This window comes from Bubalus kerabau, chromosome 9, assembly GCF_029407905.1.
Source record: "Bubalus kerabau isolate K-KA32 ecotype Philippines breed swamp buffalo chromosome 9, PCC_UOA_SB_1v2, whole genome shotgun sequence".
Lineage (NCBI taxonomy): Eukaryota > Metazoa > Chordata > Mammalia > Artiodactyla > Bovidae > Bubalus > Bubalus kerabau.
In genome coordinates, this window is record NC_073632.1 from 93,042,513 (window position 1) to 93,069,723 (window position 27,211).

At 40.6% G+C, this 27,211-nt stretch overlaps 1 protein-coding gene and 1 non-coding gene across 3 annotated transcripts in view; one reads left to right on the plus strand and one right to left on the minus strand.

Annotated features, from left to right (window-relative positions):
* Window positions 1–27,211, plus strand: part of SAMD5 (sterile alpha motif domain containing 5) — a 146,329-nt gene that overhangs the window by 107,590 nt on the left and 11,528 nt on the right. Inside the window, exon 1 of one of the 2 annotated variants that reach the window (XR_008698394.1) lies at window positions 9,179–9,748. The exons of the other annotated variant lie outside the window; for it this stretch is intronic. The gene's annotated coding sequence lies outside the window, so the exon portion shown is untranslated. Of the gene's footprint in view, window positions 1–9,178; window positions 9,749–27,211 lie in introns of those variants that run through there. 2 annotated transcript variants of the gene reach the window in all.
* TRNAS-GCU (transfer RNA serine (anticodon GCU)) lies at window positions 15,304–15,388 on the minus strand. The gene is given in 2 exon segments: window positions 15,304–15,348; window positions 15,352–15,388. It is a non-coding gene; the product is annotated as a tRNA-Ser (tRNA).

Genomic DNA, 27,211 nt, shown 5'->3' on the forward strand with positions numbered 1-27,211 from the left:
AACTGAATTTCCAGATGTTCAAGCTAGGTTTAGAAAAGGCAGAGGATCCAGAGATCAAATTGCCAACATCCGTGGAGTCATTGAAAAAGCAAGAGAGTTCCAGAAAAATATCTACTTCTGCTTTATTGATTATGCTAAAGTCTTTGATTGTATAGATCACCACAAACTGTGGAAAATTCTTCAAGAGACAGGCATACCAGACCACCTTACCTGCCTCCTGAGTAATCTGCATGCAGGTCAAGATGCAACAGTTAGAACTGGACATGGAACAACAGACCGGTTCCAAGTCGGGAAAGGAATACAACAGGCCCTGCTTATTTTACTTATATGCAGAGTACATCATGAGAGATGCCGGGCTGGATGAAGCACAAGCTGGAATCAAGACTGCCGGGAGAAATATCAATAACCTCAGATATGCAGATGATACCACCCTTATGGCAGAAGGCAAAGAACTAAAGAGCATCTTGATGAAGGTCAAAGAGGAGAGTGAAAAAGTTGGCTTAAAACTCAACATTCAGAAAACTAAGATTATGGCATCTTGTCCCATCACTTCTTGCAAATAGATGGAAAAACAATGGAAACAGTGAGAGTCTTCATTTGGGGGGCTCCAAAATCACTGCAGATGGTGACTGCAGCCATGAAATTAAAAGATTTAATGCTTGCTCCTTGTAAGAAAAGCTATGATCAACATAGAAAGCATATTCAAAAGCAGAGACATTACTTTGCCAACAAAGGTCCGTCTAGTCAAAGCTGTGGTTTTTCCAGTAATCATGTAGGGATGTGAGAGTTGGACTATAAGGAAAGCTGAGTGCCAAAGAATTGATGCTTTTGAACTGTGGTGTTGGAGAAGACTCTTGAGAGTCCCTTGGACTGCAAGGAGATCCAACCAGTCCATACTAAAGGAAATCAGTCTTGAATATTCATTGGAAGGATTGATGCTGAAGCTGAAACTCCAATACTTTGGCCACCTGATACGAAGAACTGACTCACTGGAAAAGATACTGTAAAGATTGAAGACAGGAGGAGAAGGGGACAACAGAGGATAAGATGGTTGGATATCGTTACCAAGTCAATGGACATGAGTTTGAGCAGGTTCCGGGATTTGGTGATGGACAGGGAAGCCTGGTTTGCCGCAGTCCATGGGGTTGCAAAGAGTCGGACACGACTGAGTGACTCAACTGAACTGAAAATTGAAAAAAAAAAAAAAATGTGGCACCATTGATGCAGTTCATGTCTCTCTCTGATTCTGTTTTCCTTTATCTGTCGTGGCTTCCACTGCCCCCACCAATTGCTGATCTATCATCATAGGTCGTGAGTTCATACTCCCACAAAGCAAAGGTAGTGTTGGTTTAGTTGGCTTGACTATGACCTAGTTGCTGTCCAGCACGAAGGTGGGCTGATCTTGGGTCAAGGACCCATCTCTGGCTGTAATGGGGTGGTCACCTGGTATCTTGTGTGGTGCTTGTGACAGGGGCTGTAGGTTGTACCATCCTGTGACCTGGCCACCCAAACAGAAGCAGCAGCATCAGTCACAGTGTGCATCAGTGCCGCTCTAATGCAGTTCCCAACATTGTTTTTACTTGAATCTCCTCTCGTTAAAAAATCCTCATTTTCGTTACTGTTTCCCAAGGATCAAGTTTGCACTTTCTTACTTGGAGTGCAAATTCTTAGTAATCTGACCTCAGACTACTTTCCTCACCTCCCCTTCCATAACTATTCTATTCTGACCTTCCCTCATATCTTGAATTGCTCTAAAATTTATTTCCCTAATAATTGTACTCCTGAGCCTCTTTTTTTAGGAAACATGGTAGGCACAATGCTAGAATTGGCCTCAAAAGAAAAAAAAAAAAGTAACAATGCTGGAGAACAGAGGAAACTGCTGTGTGATATTGGATAAGTTACTAGTCATCTCTGGGCCATTGTCTCATTTACAAAATATACTAAAGTACATCATGTTATCTAAGTCTCTTTCTTCCTCTTATATCCCGTGGAAGGCTGAACCAGTGCCTGAACTCAATCTTATCTCACTTTTTCTTTTCTGAAGTCATTGCATTTGAAATCTCAGCTTTTGTTTGAAAGTTCATTGTGATGATATTTTATAGAGTCACTCGCTCTGTTATCTGCCCCCTTGCTCCTGCACCCCCTATAGTGGCTGTGCAGTGCAGGGGAGCCCTGTGAACCTGTAGCTTTGCTTCTCTGTTGAGTGTCCTGAGCCTCTTATTAAACGCCTTCTTTGAGCCCCATGCACTGGGAGACCAGTCTAACCCATAGTCACGGTCTAACACCTTCCTGGCCAGTTAGATATTTGGGCACTTGCCTGGTCACACATGCAGGGACTACTCTGTACTCCTAACAGCTCTTCTCTTCTATGGGCATAATTGAGTCACTCATTTTCTCCTCGTGATACCCTGTTCGGTGACCACTGGTCATGTCACCTGTTGTCTGAGCTCAGTAGCCTGATATTCCATTAAATGTTTTTCAAGTGAATTAACTAACACAAGAAAAGAAAAAAAAAGTGAATGCAAAGAAAATAAAGAAAATTAAGAGACACAGGGGGAGATGGAAGGGGTAAGGAAGAAGGGGAGGGAAAGAGTAGAGAAGAGAGAGAGGTGGAGAGGCCAGAGGAAAGGAAGGTGGCAGAAGAGGCAGGAGAGAAGGAAAATTGTGAGACTAGACCTTTGCCTAAATTACACATTTTTCTCAACCAGCGCTCCACAGTGGCACCGCCTGTTCACATTTATCCACTAAGTAACTATCCATCTGGTCTTCTTTCCTTTACTTCTCCTGGTGATTGCTCTTCAGAATGGGGGCATCAAACCCCAAGAAGCAGATTAAAATATGTTTTAAAGAAAACGACATGATCAGAAAAGGAGCTGCTAATGTCTGCGGAGATGGAGAAGTGCTTGATGAAGGAGATGACTTTGGGTGAGCCCAGCAAGATCAGCAGGCTGTGTTAGGCAAAGAAGGAGGAATCTGAGTTGAGTCCAGCCTGCAAAAAGATGTGTGTGTGTGTGTGTTTGTGTGTGTGCTTAGTCATGTCCAACTCTTTGTGACCCTATGGACTGTAGCCCGCCAGGCTCCTCTGTCCATGGAGTGTTCCAGGCAAGAAATACTGGGGTAGGTTGCCATTAATGACTCCAGAGGACTCTCCCTGACCCAGGGATCAAACCCACGTCTCTTGCATCTCCTGCATTGGCAGGTAAATTCTTTACTACTGGACAAATAGACGAGCTGATACAAATGAAGGAACTACTGTTACATACAACACCGTGGTCTCAGAATCTCAGAAACACTATTTGAGTCAAAGCCAGACACAAAAGAGACATTCTTATGACCCCATTTTATAAGGATGCTTGCCTGCTCAGTCGCTTCAGTTGTGTCTGACTCTTGGCGACCGTATGGACTGTAGCCTGGCAGACTCCTCTTTCCATGGGATTCTCCAGGCAAGAATACTGGAGTGGATTGCCGTGCCCTCTTCCAGGGAATCTTCCCAACCCAGGTGTCTTCTGTGTCTCACGCATTGAAGGGGGATTTTTTACCCACTGGGCCACCTGAAAAGCCCTTTATAAAGGTGAAGAACAGGCAAAATTAATCTATGATTTTAGAAGCTGTAAAGTGATTGCCTGGAATTGAGGGTAATATTCCATGGGACAAGGAGTACTAAAAACTTTCTGTGATGTTGTAACTTTGCTATGTGTTGATTTGGATAGTGAGGAAATGGGAACATATGTATGTAAAAATTCATCATTCTGCACACGTAAGGTTTTTGCATGTAATTATATCTGAAATATACTGCAATTAAAAAATACTAAGTAGAAGAAAGTTTACACGTAGAATTGTACATTTAAAATACGAACAGAAAGCCTATTAGACAACTAGCCCTGATTTTAAAATGTATATTTCTGGTTTTTTGAAGCTTGTTGAAATTTAAAATTAGGCTGCATTAGTGCCATGCAAATACATTATAGTTCTGATTTGAAGGTTAAATTTAATAAATGAGTACCTTTAAATATTTATCAACTTAAAAATAGATCACTGGTAATGTTTGTCTCATGCCATTTGGACACCTGTTTTTTATGACTTGGGGAAAAGTACTCATTTTTATTTATATCAACAACTAGTAAAATTGAAAAAAATTGTTATTTTTATTTATTTGAGGAGCAAAGTATCCATTATTTCATTCATGACTATGAACTTGTTTTTATAAACGCTCTGCAGAAATAGTTGAGGAATTTGCTGTGCATGCTCTACTAGCAAAACCCAAATATTAATAAATGTTTAGTTCTTTGAAATATGCCTGGGGTGTGTGTCAGTATAAACATACTTTCCTTAACATAGTGATGTGAAAATATTGGCTGGAAAGATTCATATTTTTTGTGAACTGAAAGTGTACCCATAAGTATTTTTTAATAAATAAATTATATTAGGCACAGTTTGAAATATACCAAAGACATAAACAGTTTCTTCACTGGAACTCTGCAGCTCTAGACCGAGGTCATGACTTTAATCTTGGCTTTGATGTTGGTAAGAGAAAATGCTGCAAAGGTCCCAGGGGACTAAATAACCCAATGCCTTTCCCCTTTTCCCTTGGCTATTAGGACGTTCAGATATAAATGCATGTTCACTTAAGTACGTAATTCATTTCAAGTATATGGTGAGTTTCTATTTATTTTTTTCATTTTAGCTTCCCAATTTTGTATATTTCTTTTAAATAAGAATGGGGGAAGAAGTTACTTATGAATGATTTGAAAGCACATCTCCCATTTAACTGTGTTTTTACAAAGAGTTTCAACGTCCCTTATGTGCTCGTTGCTTCCTTCTTGTCTGACTCTGTGACCCTTATAGACTGTAGCCCACCAGACACCTCTGTCCATGGGATTTTCCCAGCAAGAATACTGGAATGAGTTGCCATGCCCTCCTCCAGGGGATCTTCCCAATCCAGGGATCGAACCTGCATCTCTTTACATCTCCTGCATTGGTGGGTGGGTTCCTTACTTGCTGAGCCATCAGGGAAGCCCCAGTGTCCTTGAAGGATGAAGTAATTTAAAAAACACTGGTGAGGGACTTCCCTACTGTACAGTGGGTAAGACGCTGTGCTTCCAGTGCAGGGGGCCTGGGTTCACTCCTTGGTTGGGGAACTAAGATCTCACATGCCTTGTGGCTGAAAAAATTAAAAAAAAAAAAAAAAAAGAAGAAGAAGACCTCATTGTTGAGCCATGGAAATGTACCATGGGAAAACAGGGATTCATATTCGAAGAGATGAATCCCTGGGTAGACACGTGTTGCTTAAATGACTTACTGAGAAATGGAATCCCAGCTCCTAATACCTGCCTCCATGTGTAGCCTCATGAGATGCGAATGCATGACAAGCTATAAACACAGGGTCTGGCATATGATAGGTGCTCAATGAATGCTTCTCTCCACCCCTCCTTTCTTGCTTTTCCAGAAATTCCATAGCTACTGTGATCCCTCTATTAGCTGTACATACAGTAGCTTTGGGGGCTTCTCTGTAGCTCAGATGGTAAAGAATCTGCCTGCAATCCAGGAGACCTGGGTTCAATCCCCAGGTCAGGAAGATCCCCTGGAGAAGGGAACAGCTACCAGCTACCCACTCCAGTATTCTTGCCTGGAGAATCCCGTGGACAGAGGAGCCTGGCAGACTGCAGTCCACAGGGTTGCAAAGAGTCAGACACAACTGAGTGACTAACGCTACTACTACCACAGTAGCTTTTAATAGTTCTATTCAACTAATACAATTATGTAAAGTTTAAAAATAAAATAAAATTAAAAAAAAAAGAAAGCTGAAAAAAAAAAAGAAAAAAAAATAGTTCTATTCACTGACCATATGGTAATTTCAGAATATATATTAGTAAGAAGAGAGTGAGTGATCTTTGGTTCAGATAGTTTTTCTCCCTTGTTTTCAGTGTTAATAAATACATTCAAGTGGGACCTAGCAAGTTGAAGCTATGGGATTTCTCATCTGTGAATTTGAATAATTGGGGTCATGTGGCTTTCTCTCTTCATCATCTGAGGGATACTGTGGACAGTCTTTCTCTGAGCGACTCTTACCTGGTATAAAGATGCTGTTCCCTGTAGAGGAGATTTGCATAGGCTATGGTGACCCAAAAACATATTAAGAAAAATTAATAGTATGTCTTGAAAAGTAAGTGAGAATCACAGGAACCTCAGTTGAAGCAGCGTCTCCTGTGTAGGCTGTGTGCACAGCACGGGCTGCCATGCCACGAGGCCCCAAAGGACTGAAAAAGATACCTGGGAAAAGCAACTTTTCAGATTCATTGGCCTTTGGAATTGGTTTGTGACTTATAAACTGAACTTAGAACATAATTATGTCATTTCCATCTTCGCAAATGCGGCATGCTCTCAAATCTGAGCTGCGGGGACTGCTTTATGAAATGAAATTGCTCCATAGTGCTTTCAATGGAAATTGCTGCATCAGCTACATGGTAGTGTCTATTCTGGAAGCTAATTGAAATTGCTCTGGCAGATGCTGGAAACAAATGCTGGGTTACATTAGCTTATGGGGGTCACTTTCTCCACTGTCACATGTAAAACTTGTCAAACTGGCCTGCATTCTAGGAAAGCGCACAGGCCTTGGGGAAAGGGAATTTGGCTGCTGCCTACCATACAATGCATACTTCTGGTGGCATTCCAGCCCTGTGCCTCCTACAATAATAATACCTACTTCTCATCATGGGGCTTCCCTGATGGCTCAGATGGCAAAGAATGTGCCTGCAATGCAGGAGACCTGGGTTCGATTCCTAGGTCAGGAAGATCCCTTGCAGAAGGGAATGGCTCCTTACTCCAGTATTCTTGCCTGGAGAATTCCATGGACAGAGGAACCTGGCAGGTTATAGTCCAAGGGATTGCAAAAAGTCAGACATGACTGAAGTGACTTAGCATGCATGCATGCACTTTTCATGATTGCCACATGGATTTGTTGACACAGATTGTATAAAAGGAAAAGTCTACTGAGTATGTGTGTCTTGTACTTCTTAATATTGATTTTGTCGTTACAAAGTGAAAGTGAAAGTGAAAGTAACTCAGTCGTGTCTGACTCTTTGAGACCCCATGGACTATACAGTTCATGGAATTCTCCAGGACAGAATTCTGGAATGGGTCCCAGGGAAGATAATGACATTATATTCATTATATTCCTGTGTCATTATATTCACAGTCATTTATTCAATAAACATTTATCAAATGCCTAATAATTTGGTTATTTATTGAGTGCTTAATAAAAATGGTTAACTTTTATTGAATGCTTAGAATATGCTAGAACAATGTATTTTTTATGTTTTAGCTCACTTACTCCTCACAATAGCTCTATAATCTCTGTTTTATAAATGAGAAAACTGATATAGCTGAGGCATAGAGGTGAAATGATTTGATCAGCATTTGTTGAGTGCTTTAAATCTAAAGCACTTTAAAAAGTGTTTTAAATATAAATAAAAGCAGCATTTTTTGAGTGCTTGCACTGTACTGGGTGGTAGGAACACACGGGTCAATAAGATACAGCCTGAAGTATGAGAACATTAAAGCCTAGTTGTGGGTAAAACAAGAATAGGAAAACTGATGGGCCTGAAGATGGAGAACTGGCTTGGTCCTCGAGGAGCTCCATGGAGGGACACCTGGAAGCATTTTGGACCAAATGATGGGGAAGGGGAGTTCCAGGGGCTTGGGAGAAAGCTTGGACTAAAGGGAGCCTGGAGCATACACGAGGCAGCTGGACTTTGAAGCCAGTGGTTAAACTATCAGAAGTCAAAATAAAGGGAGCTTTACATTTTTTCAGGAACTGAACAGACAGAGCAAGTTAAGGTCAGAAACTCGGGGGAACTGTCCACTCCCAAAGCCATATGTGAGGAGACAGAGAGGACCCTCTAATGCCTAGACCTTAATGGGGAAACCATTTTCTAGCGAGCCTGGAGAGCTTTGGTTTCTGAGGAAGCTTAGAACCAATGACTTACTTTGCCAATTTGGGACGTGTCCCTCAGGGTACCTGGATGTCCAAGCTCGTTCTTCTGAGTGTCTCATTTTTCAGTTTAAGCCATTTGAGCAACATAAGTCTGCCTATAGGATTCATCTCTTTCAAGTGTTGTATTCCTTTGGTACATTCCCCTGGCTCGACAATGTTTCTTAAGTTACTTCATCTTTTAAGGAGATTGTGTCTCTAAGTAGAAAACTGGAATTCTTTGCAGAAACATAGTTAAATGGAGCTATGCTTTCAAACCATTCAAAAATAACATCTTCCCCATTCTTATTTAAGAGAAATATATGAGATTAGAAAATTAAAATAAAAAATAATAGAAAGTCATCTTGAAATGAATTAAATACTTAATTGAACATTGCATTTATCACTGACCTTTGTAGAAGCCAAAGTATAAAGGAAAATGCTCTGGATCCTTTAGTTCCTATAACCTGACAGAAAAGAAGCATAACCCCTGATCTGGAGAGAAACTTTCCTGAGTTCTCTGTAAGCATTTTCTCTACAAGCATGGTGGGTATGCTACTCTTGAGGATACTTTCAAGAAAAGATACTCCTTGTTACTCCTAAAGTCACAAATTAATACAAGACGAGATGCCTGGTTTTTGTCTCTAAATAAATGAATTGGAGAGGAAATCGGACCAGTTATGCTCCATTGTGTTTTCTAAGAATGAGGGAGCATAGCCTCCTTTACAAATTCTTGAGGAACAGAGCAGACAGGGGAACTGTTCTCAGTATCAGTGACTAGAGACAGCTATTTAAGTGCAGTTGGCTGCAGGCGTGTTTGGACCATAGTCACTGCTATCCTCAGTCTAGAGAGGCCTCTCGCGTCTCAGCTAAGCTGCCTAGCAAAGGAGGGCGCCCTCTTGTGGTGATTACCCAAAAGACTGGCACCCCGGCATTAGGGTTCCAGGAGCCCCTGCAGGCTTATGCCCCCTGGAGAGGTCTGGTGGAGTCCTAGTAGACTAGCGAAGCTTCCACTGAAGTTCTTTTCTGGTTAATGGACAGGTGATATGTGATCACCGTTTCAGTTGTGGATTCTGTAGGAAGTATAATGTTATTTCATCAAATCAATTGAGTGTTGGTGTTTCCTCCTTTAAGCCACATGTACTCCTTGCGGGAAAGAGCCAAGGCGCCATGCTCTTCCTTGGTCCCAGGCCACCCTGTGGGTCTCATCCCTTCCTCTGCCCTGCCTCTATCCAGCCTGCTGTCTGCTCCCCTTCAACTTGGAGCTCAGCCTGCGTGGGTAACCTGCCCCTTTTCTTCTCAGGACTCCCTCCTCTTCTCCTCACAGATTCCAGCCTTAGCCTTCCTCCTGGCGGACCCCTCAGCCACAGACTTTGCCCACTTCCTACTCAGCTCTGCTCTCAGAAAGAAGACCACAGAGCACAGTGTTTGCTTTGCACGTTCATTCCTGTAACCTGAGCAGGCGTCGTGGGCAGAGCCTGGTGGGCGTTCACCATGGGGGAGATTACATACAGGAATAACTAATGCGGGTTCGAGGCTGCAAGTGCGTGTACATTACAGAAGGTGAAAAACACTTCCAGAAAGACCCGGAGAAACTTCCTGAAGGAAACCATGTTCCTAAAGCAGAATGCACTTCTTTCCCTGGTTGCTGGAAATAGGATACAGGTGAGCTCATCTCTTGAGCTCAGCCCACTGGAGCGCCCGGAGGTAGTCAGACCAGTTTTCCTCTGTGGACTGTACAGAGTTATATTTTCCTGCGTGTATCCTGTTGGGAAAACGGTAGGGAATTTTTATTTTTATTTTTTTAGAGGGCTTAGATTTGGACATCGGGATTGTGACTCTGAGGGAGAGTTCCAAGGGAGGCAAGGTTGGAGGGAGGCAGTAGAGACTCTTCTGTGTTTTTATGTTTGTGGATATGGCTGGGTTTTTGTGTGCGTAGCAATAGCCGATGAGGCTAAAAGGATGGATCAGTGCGCCATCAGGCAGGGCCTTTTTACACACCAGGGTCCTGAGCTTGACTTTTACTTTGAAGTCTGGGTTGTCGGTGAAGTTTATGCCTGTGGAGAGTGATAATTAGAGCGAAGCTTCTTAGGTACTTAGGTATTTCTTGGGGTAGAAAGGAAGATGCGCTGGAGAAGTCCTTGGGGGAGGTTTTGAAGTTTATTTTGTAAGGAATAAGATAGGGTTGAATTGCCAATGTCAGTTGGATCACCGCAAAAGAACCAGAGTTCCAGAAAAATATCTACTTCTACTTTATTGACTATGCCAAAGCCTTTGACTGTGTGGATCACAACAAACTATGGGAAATTCTTGGAGATGGGAATACCAGACCACCTGACCTGCCTCCTGATAAATCTGTATGCAGGTCAAGAAGCAACGGTTAGAAATGGACATGGAACAATAGACTGGTTCCAAATTGGGAAAGGAGTACAACAAAGCTGTCTGCTGTCACCCTGCTTATTTAACTTACATGCAGAGTACATCCAGCGGGATGCTGGCCTGGATGAAGCACAAGCCGGAATTAAGATTGCCGGGAGAACTACCAATAACCTCAGATACACAGATGACACCACCCTTATGGCAGAAGGCAAAGAAGAACTAAAGAGCCTCTTGATGAAAGTGAAAGAGGAGAGTGAAAAAGCTGGCTTAAAACTCAACATTCAGAAAACTAAGATCATGGCATCTGGTCCCATCATTTCATGGCAAATAGGTTGGGAAATAATAGAAACAGTGACATACTTTATTTTGCGGGGCTCCAAAGTCACTGCCAACCCACTCCAGTGTTCTTGTCTGGAGAATCCCATGGACGGAGAAGCCTGGTAGGCTGCAGTCCCTGGGGTCACACAGAGTCAGACACGACTGAAGCGACTTGGCAGCAAAGTCACTGCAGATGGTGATTGTAGCCATGAAATTAAAAGACGCTTGTCCTTGGAAGAAAAGCTATGACCAACCTAAACAACATATTAAAAAGCAGAGACATTACTTTGATAACAAAGGTCCATCTAGTCAAAGCTATGGTTTTTCCAGTAGTCATATGGATGTGAGAGTTGGACTATAAAGAAGGCTGAGTGCTGAAGAATTGATGCTTTTGAACTGTGGTGTTGGAGAAGACTCTTGAGAGTCCCTTGGACTGCAAGGAGATCCAACCAGTCCATCCTAAAGGAAATCAGTCCTGAGTGTTCATTGGCGGGACTGATGCTGAAGCTGAAACTCCAATATTTTAGCCACCTGATGCGAAGAACTGACTCATTTGAAAAGACCCTGATGCTGGGAAAGATTGAAGGCAGGAGAAGAAGGGGACAACAAAGGATGAGATGGTTGGATCTCATCACCGACTCAATGGACATGAGTTTGAGTAAGCTCTGGGAGTTGGTGATAGACAGGGAAGCCTGGCATGCTGCAGTCCATGGGGTGGCAAAGAGACAGAAGCAACTGAGCGACTGAACTGAATCCTTCCTTGTCAAAGGCACCGGGAACCTTTTCCTGTCTCTCTTCTCCAGAGACCAACCCAAAGGAATGTAGTTACTTGACTGCAATCTTGCATTCTTGGGCAGACAGTCTGGCTTGGTGTAATTCACTGCCCAGGACGGTAAGACTACAGTTTACAAGGAGGGCAGCTGTATGTGTGTGTGGATATGGGGGAGAGGGGGCCAGGGGCAAGCAGGAGGGGTCCTTGTGAGCTGCCCATACTCCCAGAATAGGTGTGCTGTTCTTATATGCTCACTGCTTACTTGGTTATTAGTTTTCAATAACCCCTCACACACAACAGGATTCTTAATGGCGAAGCTTTGCCGCCTATGGCAAACCATTTTAATGTTAAAATCGTTGTTCTGATTCCAGAGGACTTGGACATAAAAATGGTATGCCCATATTTTAGGATATATGCTATGCTTTTGAACTGTAGGAATAGTACATTAGCATTGTAAGCGGTGACTGGCTCCTTTCCCACTGAAGATAATACAGGAAGGGATAGGGTAGATGGAGTAATGTGATATTATCTTTGCTGTTTCCATGATTTGTTTTCCTGTGAGAACATTTTCATCGGAAAAAAAACAATATAACTCAGCAGATCCTTGTAACAATTCTTCCTAAAAACAGTGTACGTTGTGGAAAAATAAGCATTTGCTCGTCGTAACTCTGACCGCATTATGCCTGTGTATCTGAAGACTTATGATCTCAAAGGGCCATTAAACTTAAGTAAGATTGTGCACATTACAGAAATGAAGGATCGGTAAATGGTAGCTGCCAATTTCAATTAGACTGAAATTTAACAGAGGGCATATACGTTTTTTTTTTTATTGTGTTTATTTCCTGGCTAAATTTATTTTCCGAATTTTTGTAGTACTGAAATCAAAGGAGAGGGAAGAATCTAAAAACTCCCAATTAGTCTTACAAGGAACCTGAAAGTGGATCCTAGTTTGGTGCATGAATACCTCGGTCTTGTCCTTGAGGATCCAGATGCTAATAACAGGGTCCTTTGGTGGGGCCTTGGGAATCAGGGCTGATCTGCCTGGGGTGTTGGTTTTACTTAATATGAAGTCATTAAAAACAGTTTTATGTTAAAGGGATACATTATGTGTAAAATAGATAGCCAATGGGAATTTGTAGTATGACTCAGGGAACTCAAACAGGGCCTCTGTAACAACCTAGAGGGATGGAATGGGGAGGGTGGTTCAAGAGAGAGGGGACAAATGTATACCTATGGCTGATTCATGTTGATGTTGGGCAGAAACCAACAAAATTCTGTAAAGCCATTTTTCTTCAATTAAAAAATAAATTAAAAAAAAAGAAAACAGGGGTGCGTTATAGAGAGAATACAAGAAGCTCTTGATTTTTGTTTGTTTTTTTTTAAATTAAACTTTTTTAAAATTAAAAATTGTCTGTTTAGGACACCTCTCCCTTGGTTGGACATTGTGGTGCTGGGAGTTGTAGGGAAGTGGAGAGTTGGAATGAGATTCAAGTTAGGAGACTGAAAGAAATGGGTAAATTATTTCAGACCAAATATTCCATTGGTGTGGATTTTATGGGGGAGGGGGCATATGTGGAGAGTCTGTGTGAATATCAGGGAATATCCGTATGAATATTCCATGTCTGTGAAGGGCTCAGGGTCTCCTAAGGATTGTACAATCAATCTGATAATATTTTCTGGTTAATATGAATGGATGTTCCCACAGTTTGGGCTTTTAGTCATCATGATAAATGCTGCTCTTTTATCTTTTATGCTTTCATAGGGTTAGAATCACTCAGTATTGGAGCTGGCAGGGACTTGTGGCTTTTTTCAGTCTCTTATTCTATAGAATATGCTCTGGTTGAAAGAGTTAAAGGTATTAGGTGAGTTACTGAAACAATTTAGCTATTAAGTCACTCAGTTATTTATTAGTTAATTTATTAATAAATTTATTAGGCTAGGAATTTGGTTTTCCTAACTTACAGTCTTATTCCTTTTGAGAAAATAAAAGTTTAGATATAGGGATATGTTAATACTTCTAACCAGTCTTAACTTAATTGAATTTCTTCAATGCTGTATTTTATATCTGGATCCTTATCTGAAACCTCAGGCAAAGTACAGTCCCACTCCTAGCTGATTTTTAGATAGCTCAGGAACTAAGAATTTTGTGTTTGTTGTTTAGTTGCTAAGTTGTATAGGGGTTGTGAAAACAAAAACAAAACAAAGAGGAATATATGTCAAAAATCATATGTGGCCCTCAAAGTCTAAAATATTTACTCTCAATTTCTTTATATGAATAAAGACCCCAAAGGCAGATGTCCAACTATGTAACTCCAGATCCAGTCTCAGGATACAGGATCTTACTAACAAAACCCTACTTTAATTCCAGGCAGCAGGGTGCTCAGCTCCAGACAATTTGTCACAAATCATCCAGTCAGTCATGATAATTCTGTTCATATTTCTCAGCCTGTTTTGTTGTTAAAAGTAGACATATAACTTAGTTCTGTCTTCTGAGCTCTAAGTGGAAATCTTTGGATTGGGGGACTGGGAGTCATTTGGGAAAGCTTTTGCTTTTCTGGTGTATTCATTTGACAACACCTGGTTCACGTCTTTGAATGTGATATGATGGCTGGTGTTGCAGCAGCTCTTTTGTTACAGTGAGGAAATGGCCACAAGGTTTGCAGGGTCATTGGCCTTAACATTATAAAACTAAGAGCAGCAACCACCTATCTCAAGATATCTTGCTATGTGTAAGGAAATTAAATCTATGTTTATTGAAGGCACTGAAATTGTTTTATCTGTTATCAAATATCTTCCTACTGATAGGGGCACTATCCAGACTGAAAAATTTCAGTTGTTTCCAGTTTTTTTCCCATAGGAAATGGTTTCTGGTCAATCAAGAATTATTGGACTTTTCTTAGCCTCTGTTTTTATCCATGATTGCCCGACTTCCTTGTTACTTATCACTGATACAGGTTTGAAGTGAAAGTCACTCAGTCATGTCCAACTTTTTGTGACCCCATGGATGATAAGGTCCATGGAATTCTCCAGGCCAGTATACTGGAGTGGGTATCCTTTCCCTTCTCCAGGAGATCTTCCCAACCCAGGGATCGAACTAGTGTCTCTTGCATTGCAGGCAGATGCTTTAACAACTAAACTATGGGGGAAGCCCAAAAGTAGTTGCCTTTGCTGAGGAAAATTAATTCTCCAGGCAATTCTCCATGTCAACTCCTCTGTTGACATGATAGTCTAGTGGTTAAGAGCACAGGTTCAGAACCAGACTGCAGAGTTCATGTCCCAGCTGTGCCCCATGCAAGGTCATCTTTGGTTCCTCTCTCTGCTGTGTGCTTAGTCACTCAGTTGTGTCTGACTCTTTGTGACCCCATGGACTGAGCCCTCAAGGTTCCTCTGTCCATGAGATTCTCCAGACAAGAATACTGGAGTAGGTTTCCATGCCCTCCTCCAGGGGATCTTCCCAACACAAGAATCCAACCTGGGTCTCTTAAGTCTCCTGCATTAGCAGGTAGGTTCTTTAGTGTCTGAACCAACAGGGAAGCCCAAGAATACTGGAGTGGGTAGCCTATCCCTTCTCCAGGGGATCTTCCTGACCCAGGAATCAAACTGGTGTCTCCTGCATTGCAGACAGATGCTTTAACAACTGAGCTATGGGGGAAGCCCAAAAGTAGTTGCCTTTGCTGAGGGAAATTAATTCTCCAGGCGAGAATACTAGAGTAGGTTGCCATGCCCTCCTTCAGGGGATCTTCCTGATGGAACCCGTGTCTCCTGCATTGTCAAGAGAAGGTTTTTTTTCTTTTTCTTTTTTCTTAAAAACCACCAGCACCACTTGGGAAGCCCAAGCTGAAGGCAGGAAGTGGAAGCTGCAAGCCAACAAGGATGGGATACAAACCCACGTGTGCAGAGCACAATGGATTAGCAGCAGTCCATTGCCTTAACCACTCGGCCACCTCGTCCTGGCAAAACTGAAGTGAAAGTTGCTCCGTCGTGTCTGACTCTTAGTGACCCCATGGACCATACAGTCCATGTAATTCTCCAGGCCAGAATACTGGAGTGAGTAGCCTTTCCCTTCTCCAGGGGATCTTCCAAACTCAGGGATCAAACCCAGGTCTCCCTCATTGCAAATAGATTCTATACCTGCTGAGCCACAAGGGAAACCCAAGATACAGGTTGAGCCTTTGTAATTTGTATTAACTTATGCATTTTAAATAAACTCCACAACCTTGAAAAATTACTTATCCTTTCAGTTTCCAGATTTCTAAAATGGGAAAAATAATAGTACCTACATTATAAGGTCCTTTGGGGCTTAAAAAATTAATGCATATAAAACATTTAGCAAAGTGTCTGGCACGTAATTACTGCTCAAATATGTGTGTGTTGTTGCTGTTGTTTTATTGTTATAATTCTTCTGTTTCTCTTTCTCTTCCTCCTCTTTCTTTCTCTAGGTCTTCCACAAAAGATAAACATTTTAAGTTAAATATAGAACTCCATAACTTCACAAATAGTACAAATGGCTATAGAACTACTCAGGAAATACATAAGGAGGAGAAGCTTGAACCTTTAAATTCAGTGTTGGAAATAGCCTGACGGTTTCTCATTCCTGATGTAATTTTAATTTGGGTTTTTGATACTGGCAGATTTGGAGTATAATGACAGCAACGGAAGCATTTCTTTCAGGTTTTGAAAGTTACCTGGGTAAACTGGAAAAATTTACAAAAGCACCTTATTGCTAACTGAAGGCCTCTGCTTATGTTTAACACAGTTTGATTTTTTTTTTAAAGGATCCATGTGGCGTGTCACCTGAGTGATATACATTTTGTGTAGGATTTTTTTTATCATACCAATTTATATTTCTCATAAAGTACCCTTGGGGTTTTGACAGGGAAGAGAATCTATTTAGTAAAATTAGGTACAGGGGGTAAAAAAAAGTGCCTCTTTTTAAAATGATGCTTCAAAGGGAGGAATATTTCTCTTGCAATAAATTATTTTTTGATTGCCTCTATACCTCTTCCTGCTCATATCCCCATTCTGAATGGCATCATTAAACAGTGCCCGATGTGAATATTAATGTGAGTCAGGAGAAGTCTGCCAGCCACACACAATGCATTCAAATGTTGGCTTTACATAATTATCCTTCCTTTTTCCTGTGTTCTTTATGATGCCCAGTCTAGATTTTGCAGTGCTATCTAGTAAGTCTGTAGTGAACATTTCTTTGTATTTGGATGACAGCCTAAAGTATTGCCAGTCTTATACCTACATGAAATTTGGCTCAAAAGAAACCAAGCTATTTCTTGTAAGCTATTTTGCCATTTTCATTGGCAAAAATGAAATTTTACCAGAGTTTTAAAGACACTGTTCACATTTCACTGATATTTTATTTCCTTTTTTTTTTTTTGTACAGATATTCCTTGTCACTCAATTATTGTTCTACATTTTTAATATGTGCAGAAAGGTTGATAATGTCAGCCTCCATAGCCCAGTGCCTGGGATGTGTTCAGAATAGTTATTGAATATTGAAAGAAAGCCTAGTAAATATTTTAGTATATGAAGATGTATAATTCCTCATGAATGAAATTATTATTATTATTGTAGGCCATTTGATAGTGCTGATAGATGTGCTTCTTGTTTGATTCCCAAATGTTGATGACGTTTCTTTAATCTCATTACAAGTCTTAGGTAGAGGAATGAGGCTCCAACTACAAGGAGATTATATGAGAGCTCCTGACTCCTTTAAATGACTTTCACCCTTTGGTAGGCATGATTTGCAATCTAACACACTGAAATAACTTGAAAATTGCATTTTTACGCCATTGCTGACCATTTTTAAGAATTTGTGGGGAAAATAGTATTAATAATTTCTAAAAGTCTATGGTTTGGCAAGTGTGGCCCTCAATTTTAAAAATAATAAACTTAATGCTTATTCCAGTAAGAGGGTTCCTTAAACAAACATATTTGGGGAATTAAAAAGAGAAAAAGAAGCCGATCACCAGGAACCAACTGAACTTGGGAAGATGATTTGCTTTGATGGTAGAATTAAGGGAGTGCTGATGAGGGGAGGTCAAGACAGGCTATCTGAATTTCAAAAGATAATTGTCAAAAGGACCTCATAATGCACTCATAGAAAATAGAGAAATTTGGTCTAAATCAGTGGTTTTCAAAGATTTATTTGAACACAAACGATTTTTTTTTTCAAACAAAGCATCATGAGGAAATACAATATGTAAAAAAGAAAGAAAGAAAGAAAGAAAATAAATGAAAAAGGGAGATAGCTTAGGGAGCCATGAGAGAGTTGGGGCTTAGGAAGATGAGAGAGTTCCCACCCTTTGCTCCCTTCTCTCCTGCAGTCCCTGGAACTGCTAATACTCTACAGAGGATAGATGGGAAACCACTGGCCTACAGAATAACATCTTTGGTTGGGTTCTAATTGGTTGAATGACCATATCCAAACAGTGCCCATTGCTATCTTGAGGGCATTCTGGAATACATCCTATAGTGGAACATCACAGAGATTCATCGTCTGTTTCTCATGCTCCCCATTTTCTAATTTTCTTGGGTGGATAAAGGTATTTGTGAAGATCAAATCTCTGAATATGATGCTAGGGAAAATATTAATATACTGGATGGCAAAATCAGACTCTAAACAGCTCTCAAGGTGTAGAGTGACAGGCAGTCCAGTAGGATGAAATTCAGTGGAATAGATGAAAAGCCCCGCATTTAGGTTATTAACACCAGTCACATGCCTCCAAGACACAGGATGTAATTTAGCAGTGTGAATTTAAGTGTGAAGAGGTTTGGGGGTTTCAGTCCATTTTAAAATGACTACTAGTCAAAAGTAGTAAAAGAATAATGTCTAAAAATGGACAGCAGAGTGATCTCATACTGATTGTCAGAACCAATCCGAATTGTGGGGTTCAGTGTGGTCATAATGATTGTTAAATGCTTGCTCTGTATCAGACTTACTTTTACTTCGTGTGGACTGTTATCCCTAGCTTTCTGACCATATGAATTCTTCTTGTGTGGGTGCACCGGGAATCTCCCATTTGTGTCCCCTCTTCTTAAAGCCCAGAGTGGGTATGGAGGGGGTATCCTGGGTGCCATCCTAGTCACCAGCAGTGGTTGCCCTGAAAGATCCAAGACCTACTCCCGTCCACTGAAGAGTTTTCAGTGAGTCCTGATCCTTTGATTTTCTTAAGACAAAATTGGCGTAGTTTTCCCCTGTTCTAAACAAGAAGAAATCAAAGGATCAGGGATGATTCAGACTATAGGCTTGATATGGGTCCTGTGACAATAGACTGCTCTTGACTGCTCACTTCTAATCCAGTCCTGACTGATAAAATTTGAAAGCATGTGTCAATGGCTAATGCTCATTTAAACATAATAAGCCTTAAAAATAATACTCTTTCCAAGTTCATGCTATGGAGGACATTAGATCAGTTCCACTATTTACACCCCATAACTTAAATTTTTAACAGGCTATTCTATTTAAAATCTTATAATTTATATAAATTCTTCCTTTCTCTTTTTTACATTCTTCCCTTGCCACTGTCTTAACCTCTTTCCTCCTTCAACACATATTAAGCATTTCTATGCCACAGGTTCTAGAAAACAAAAAGAACAAAGCGTGATCAGTGAGTCAGTGTTCAGGTGTGACCCAATGATGCAGCAGACAGTTGAATGAAATGACAGATAGAAGGCAGTTTTAGTTTTTGGTTACTTTCTTAAAAGAGACCATCTTAGTATTCTTCACAGAGCTAGAACAAATAATTTCACAATTTGTATGGAAATACAAAAAACCTCGAATAGCCAAAGCTACCTTGAGAAAGAAGAATGGAACTGGAGGAATCAACCTGCCTGACTTCAGGCTCTACTACAAAGCCACAGTCATCAAGACAGTATGGTACTGGCACAAAGACAGAAATATAGATCAATGGAACAAAATAGAAAGCCCAGAGATAAATCCACGCACATATGGACACTTTATCTTTGACAAAGGAGGCAAGAATATACAATGGATTAAAGACAATCTCTTTAACAAGTGGTGCTGGGAAAACTGGTCAACCACTTGTAAAAGAATGAAACTAGAGCACTTTCTAACACCATACACAAAAATAAACTCAAAATGGATTAAAGATCTAAATGTAAGACCAGAAACTATAAAACTCCTAGAGGAGAACATAGGCAAAACACTCTCCGACATACACCACAGCAGGATCCTCTATAACCCACCTCCCAGAATATTGGAAATAAAAGCAAAAATAAACAAATAGGACCTAATTAAACTTAAAAGCTTCTGCACAATGAAGGAAACTATAAGCAAGATGAAAAGACAGCCTTCAGAATGGGAGAAAATAATAGCAAATGAAGCAACTGACAAACAACTAATCTCAAAAATATACAAGCAACTCCTACAGCTCAATTCCAGAAAAATAAATGACCCAATCAAAAAATGGGCCAAAGAACTAAATAGACATTTCTCCAAAGAAGACATACAGATGGCTAACAAACACATGAAAAGATGCTCAACATCACTCATTACCAGAGAAATGCAAATCAAAACCGCTATGAGGTACCATTTCATGCCAGTCAGAATGGCTGCAATCCAAAAGTCTACAAATAATAAATGCTGGAGAGGGTGTGGAGAAAAGGGAACCCTCTTACACTGTTGGTGGGAATGCAAACTAGTACAGCCACTATGGAGAACAGTATGGAGATTCCTTAAAAAACTGGAGATAGAACTGCCTTATGATCTAGCAATCCCACTGCTGGGCATACACACTGAGGAAACCAGAACTGAAAGAGACACGTGTACCCCAGTGTTCATCGCAGCACTGTTTATAATAGCCAGGACATGGAAGCAACCTAGATGCCCATCAGCAGATGAATGGATAAGCAAGCTGTGGTACATATACACAATGGAGTATTACTCAGCCATTAAAAAGAATACATTTGAATCAGTTCTAATGAGGTGGATGGAACTGGAGCCTATTATACAGAGTGAGGTAAGCCAGAAAGAAAAACACCAATACAGTATACTAACGCATATATATGGAATTTAGAAAGATGGTAACAATAACCCTGTATATGAGACAGCAGAAGAGACACTGATGTATAGAACAGTCTTTTGGACTCTGTGGGAGAGGGAGAGGGTGGGATGATTTCGGAGAATGGCATTGAAATATGTATAATATCATATATGAAACGAGTCGCCAGTCCAGGTTCGATGTACGATACTGGATGCTTGGGGCTGGTGTACTGGGTCGACCCAGAGGGATGGTATGGGGAGGGAGGAGGGAGGAGGGTTCAGGATGGGGAACACATGTATACCTGTGGCAGATTCATTTTGGTATATGGCAAAACCAATACAATATTGTAAAGTTAAATAAAATAAAATAAAATTTAAAAAAAAAGGAGAGACCATCTTACTCCATGCCTAAGGCTCAATGACGTTTCTTCCAAAATGCACCAAATACAGCATTTTGGGGGCAAAGTGCCTAGGTCTTTATTTTAAAACTGTAGTAATTATTGCAGATAAACTCTCATCAGAGTTATACTCTTCTTCCTTTGAGAATATGAAAATTTCCAGCTGGCACCTCCTGCTCTGACTTCTCTTTATGAGGTTTCCTGACCCTCAGGCTGCAATTTCTTATTCCTTCTGTCACCGGAGGGAAATGGCCAATGACAGCATTAGCTTTGCTGGTTGCTGAGTGGGTTGAGAGTGACGGGAGACATCATCTGCTTTCACCAGTCTAGCCTTTTGTGGACACCCCCATGAGCTGACAACTGCTACTTTTCCAACTGAAGTTCTGATACTGGTATGGAAATAGTTTTCTCTAGAGGCCAATGCACAACAGCTTTTATGCAAAGCATTTAACTTGATCTGGTAATTTGCATATAATTTGAGCATTCCAGATAGTTTTTTGACAGCATTCCAAAAAGTTATGGTACTGCTGCTTCTCCTTCTTCCTATTCCTCTTTTCCCTTTCCTTTGCTTCATTTTGAGAATTTTAAAATTGTTGGTGCAAACTGTATTTTTCCCCCTTTATTTAAAAATAGTATCATTGAGATGTCATCCACATACTATACAATCCACATACCATTCACTCATTTAAAGTATACAATCCAGTGGTTTTTGGTATATTCACAGAATTTTGTAACCACAGCTCAGCCAATTTTAGAATATTTTTATCACCTCAAAAATTAATCCTGTATGTGTTAGTAGTCATGCCTTATTTATCCTCATATACCACCAACCCTCAGCAGCTGCTAATTTGCTTTTTCTCTCTAGAGATTTTTCTGTTCTAGAAATTTAATATAAATGGAGTCATTTATCTGCTCTTTTAGATGGTCTAATAGATGGTCTTTTTTAATGGGCATCTTTATTCAACATAATGTTTACAAGGTCCATCCACAATGAAACATGAGTCAATGCTTCATTCCTTTTTAATGGTTGACTGATATTCCACTGAATAGAGATTACCCCTTTCCCATTCTCTTATCTTCTTGAGACATCGAAGATTTGGCTCGTTTATTAGATTACACGTATTTCAAGAGGATAAATTCTTCTCCTATGAGGCTTATGTGTTCTCCAGCATACAATAGAACACCTGCCAGTTCAGTTCAGTTCAGTGGCTCAGTCCTGTCCGACTCTGCGACCCCATGAATTGCAGTGTGCCAGGCCTCCCTGTCCATCACCAACTCCCAGAGTTCACTCAAACTCACGTCCATCGAGTCGGTGATGCCATTCAGCCATCTCATCCTCTGTCATCCCCTTTTCCTCCTGCCCCCAATCCCTCCCAGCATCAAAGTCTTTTCCAGTGAGTCAGCTCTTCTCATGAGGTGGCCAAAGTATTGGAGTTTCAGCTTTAGCATCAGTCCTTCCAATGAACACCCAGGATTGATCTCCTTTAGAATGGACTAGTTGGATCTCCTTGTGGTCCAAGGGACTCTCAAGAGTCTTCTCCAATACCACAGTTCAAAACCATCAATTCTTTGGTGCTCAGCTTTCTTCACAGTCCAACTCTCACATCCATACATGACCACTGGAAAAACCATAGCCTTGACTATACGGACCTTTGTTGGCAAAGTAATGTCTCTGCTTTTGAATATGCTATCTAGGTTAGTCATAACTTTCCTTCCAAGGAGTAAGCGTCTTTTAATTTCATGGCTGTGATCACCATCTACAGTGATTTTGGAGCCCCCCAAAATAAAGTCTGACACTGTTTCCACTGTTTCCCCATCTATTTCCCATAAAGTGATGGGGCCAGATGCCATGATCTTCGTTTTCTGAATGTTGAGCTTTAAGCCAACTTTTTCACTCTCCTCTTTCACTTTCATCAAGAGGCGTTTTAGTTCCTCTTCACTTTCTGCCATAAGGGTGGTGTCATCTGCATATCTGAGGTTATTGATATTTCTTCCAGCAATCTTGATTCCAGCTTGTGCTTCTTCCAGCTCAGCATTTCTCATGATGTACTCTGCATAGAAGTTAAATAAGCAGGGTGACAATATACAGCCTTGACGAACTCCTTTTCCTATTTGGAACCAGTCTGTTGTTCCATGTCCAGTTCTAACTGTTGCTTCCTGACCTGCATACAAATTTCTCAAGAGGCAGATCACGTGTTCTGGTATTCCCATCTCTTTCAGAATTTTCCACAGTTTATTGTGATCCACACAGTCAAAGGCTTTGGCATAGTCAATAAAACAGAAGTAGATGTTTTTCTGGAACTCTCTTACTTTTTCCATGATCCAGCAGATGTTGGCAATTTGATCTCCAGTTCCTCTGCCTTTTCTAAAACCAGCTTGAACATCTGGAAGTTCCCAGTTCACATATTGCTGAAGCCTGGCTTGGAGAATTTTGAGCATTACTTTCCTAGCGTGTGAGATGAGTGCAATTGTGTGGTAGTTTGAGCATTGTTTGGCATTGCCTTTCTTTGGGATTGGAATGAAAACTGACCTTTTCCAGTCCTGTGGCCACTGCTGAGTTTTCCAAATTTGCTGGCATATTGAGTGCAGCACTTTCACAGCATCATCTTCCAGGATTTGAAATAGCTCAACTGGAATTCCATCATCTCCACTAGCTTTGTTCGTAGTGATGCTTTCTAAGGCCCAGTTGACTTCACATTCCAGGATGTCTGGCTCTAGGTGAGTGATCACACCATCATGATTATCTTGGTCGTGAACACAGTGCCAATTCAGTACTGAATTGATGCTATAGAAGTAAATGTGGAAGAAATGAGTTTGTTCTTTTAGTTTTGACAAAGTGAAGGTTATGAAGGAAAGATATAAAAGGGACCATGAGAGAAATGTTTTGACATAGTAGATTGAATGAGTAAGAAATTAAAAAATAATAATAATATAAAGAAGAGGGACAAACCTCCTTAGATGGACACAGAGAGATTTGGAAATAGGACTCAAAGAGTGGGAGTAGCCAATTAGAGATACATGTAGACACATAGGAGCAGTTTGAGTTGAGCCAAAATTTTAGAATGTTCATCACAGCTTACGGGCAGAGACAACTGCCAAAATTTTGCTTTGCTTTGTTTGTTTAGTTGTGTAAATATCATGTAGTTGTTGCAGTTGGAATTAGTACATATTCAGGAATAATTGAAATTTTCTGTGACTTGTCACTGTCATCGCTGCTGCCATCATTGACATCGCCCTCATGTCACCCCTGTTACCACCACCACCATCAGCTGCAGTATCATGCTTATTGAATGCATATTTAAATGTATTGAAAAGTACTATTGCTTGGTGTTTAGAATGCTACGCTAAAATATTTTACATGGATAATTTTATTAGTCTTCCTAACAGTTCTATGAGGTAGGACCTATTAATATCCTTAGTTTTATTAATACATACGAGAAAAGTGAGGCTGGGTTTTTAACTAGATTTGAGGGACTCTGATATCCGTGCCTATTTTAAAGTAATTTCTAGTTGCAGCTCCTAACCTTTTAGTCTAATTTCTGCTTCAGTCCCTTTTTGACTTGGTGATGATTTCATAGTTACGGTATAATAACTAATAATTTCATAGTTATGGGTACTTGTCAGTAAATATTCACATCCCTCCTGCTCTCCCTGCAGATGGCATGTGCTTCTCATTCCATTAATTGGGGCTTATGTGACTGGCTTCAGCCAATGGAACGGTAAGGGACATGACCTAAGCAGAGGCGTTAAATGTGCTTGCACTCTGAACTTTCATGCGCCATACATCCACCACAGAAAGAGAAGGCCCAAATAGCCTCTGACCCTTCAAGACTAGGGCCTAAAATGAATATGTATGGAGCAGACCTGAGCAGACCTGTCTGGCATCACCCCCAGCTAACCCTCAACCTGAAACCCACCACATCAGCTTAACTATGCAAATCTAAGAGCGTGAGACTAAATGCTTGAGGTTGCAAATGACCAGGGTGAGATGGTTAGTTACACTGACTTACTGTGGCAGTATTGAGTATTATAATAGTATTTATTTGTTTCATTCAGTTAGTAATTGATTTAACCAAGGCTGATTTGTTTGTCTACCTTGTGTCAGTCACTGTAGCAGATGTTGGGCTTACAAAGATGCATCCAGTAAAGTCTTTATTGTCTTGTGTTTGGAAAGTCAGGAAAGATGATGTGTCCATAACATTATTAGAAGACAGGATAAAGTGCCTGACAGTGCCCTAGCAAGTAGCTAAGTCTATGCTCTAGAAGTTCCAAGGAGAGGATATTATGACTGATTGAAAGAATCCAGAAAGGCTGGGGGACTCTGAGAATGCAAAGTAATGTATGTAAGAACTAAGAGAATTAAACTCTGCTGAACACCAAGAAAAGTACACATTCGTGAGGTTTGACTGTCATGTTTTTAGTAAACAGAGATGACACACTCACCAAAAATCTAGAAATTAGAAAGCCATAAGTAAAAATTGAGAAATTGAGATATCTCCCAAGTGTTCATTTGTATCAGCATATGATCGAGGTACCTGCATGAAACCGTAGGGATGAAATATGAAATCTCATTCTGTTCTTTTTATGTCTCTTGGCCTGGATCATAAAAAGAAGATACCTGTCATTGGATTCCTACATCTCTCACTTCTTACCAATTTTTTTTCCTGTGGCCAGTGCCTGGCATGATGTTGCCCAGTGGCTAAGCATTTAGACGCTGGGGTCAGATAAACCTGTGTGAAGGTCCAGCCTTTCTGCACCAAGTAATCTTCATAAAAGGTCAGTCATGTGGCAGACCATTATCAGATGTTAAATACTATTATTCACAGTATGATCTAAACCCTTGATGAACAGCTCCCGAGTCACATGCGTCTCCTGCTGCTGCCTAATGTTCTGACATGCTCAACAGACAAATTTTAAATCTACCTTTAATTCAGATGGAAAAAAAAAAAAAGATTTAGGGAAATTTTTTTTTAGAAAAGATGTTGACTTGAGTGAAGAGAAGAATGTGTGTGAGAATCACTCATCCCAGGAAGTGATCCCCCAGCTACGTGAGAACAGCAGAGAAGTGGCAGCAGCCAGGAGTAGGCTGAAATCTGGGACAGACAAGCCCAGACACTGGCCAGCCTCCATTCTCTGGGACCTGCCGAGATACTCCAGGCAGCACGACTTCATCTGCTAAGCCCTCATTGTATTAAGAGACAGGGAATTCCACCACAACAGGGGAAGTCTAGGCTGGATGAAGAGTGCCCCCCATATTCAGCTTAGCACCTAAGGGTCTCTGTCAACCTTGCATTGAAGGAGTCAACTCATTTCAGCTCCAGATCCCTGGTGAATGTGTGTCTTCACGGGCAAGTATGTCTTTAGTTCTCTGAACCACAGCTCTTCCTCTCTGAAAAATGGAGAAAATATTACCTACCTATTGTCCTTTGGGTTATTTCAAGGTTGGAATGAAATACTGCATTTAGATGGACTTAAACCCTCATGTGCCTATTGAATGTAAAGGATGGACTTGAAAGCTATTTTGCCATTTTTGATACCTCCCCAGATATGTCTAGGTGTGAACATCTCAGCGAAGCTGGCTTTTTTTTTTTTTTTTAATCAACAGTGTTCTCTTGAAAATGTGCAGTTTAACTGAAAAGTCTTAGCTGACACTTGTATGGCTTTTCATTTTAGAAAAAGAAAAAGGAACCCTCCATCTCATCAACAGTTTTAGCTTTAAGCACCCCACTGTGGGATCCAAGGCTGTTCACCATGATGGGGACATGAGGACTTATGTGTTCATTCTTACTCTTTGGCACAGCAGCTGTTTCAGGAAAATGGATAGGGGACTGTCATCTGAGTGCATTCCTGTGTGTGATTTAACCATCTTCCTTTTCATAGGCAATTTCTGCTTTTTTTTATTCATTTAAACCAGTTTAATACTTTTGTTCAGTACCAGCCATTATTAATTTCTATCATGTACATATTTTAAATTCCTCACCTGACAGTTTTGAGAAACTAATGAAAATTAGAGTGTGTTAGCATATCACATCCCTACAGAGACCTGCTAATACATTCAATTACATTTAGTAATGGTAGTGGGACTACAGAGAAAAGCATTACCATTTATACCTGCTTGCTCCTGTGCTGTCTCTCAATATCTCTCTCTCTGCCTTTCCACCAAATATTTAGAAAAAATATAGCATTAAGCAAAGGAGAAGCCAATTTGGATGCTATTTTAAAATACAGTTATTTCTGAAAATGCTTTGCTCTTGATAAGAAACAGGATGGTTATAGCACATGTAACCTACTTGTTATTTGTCAGTTAGGAATATTAGTCCATTTATCTACACGACTGAGAAATTTTCTTTTGCTCACCA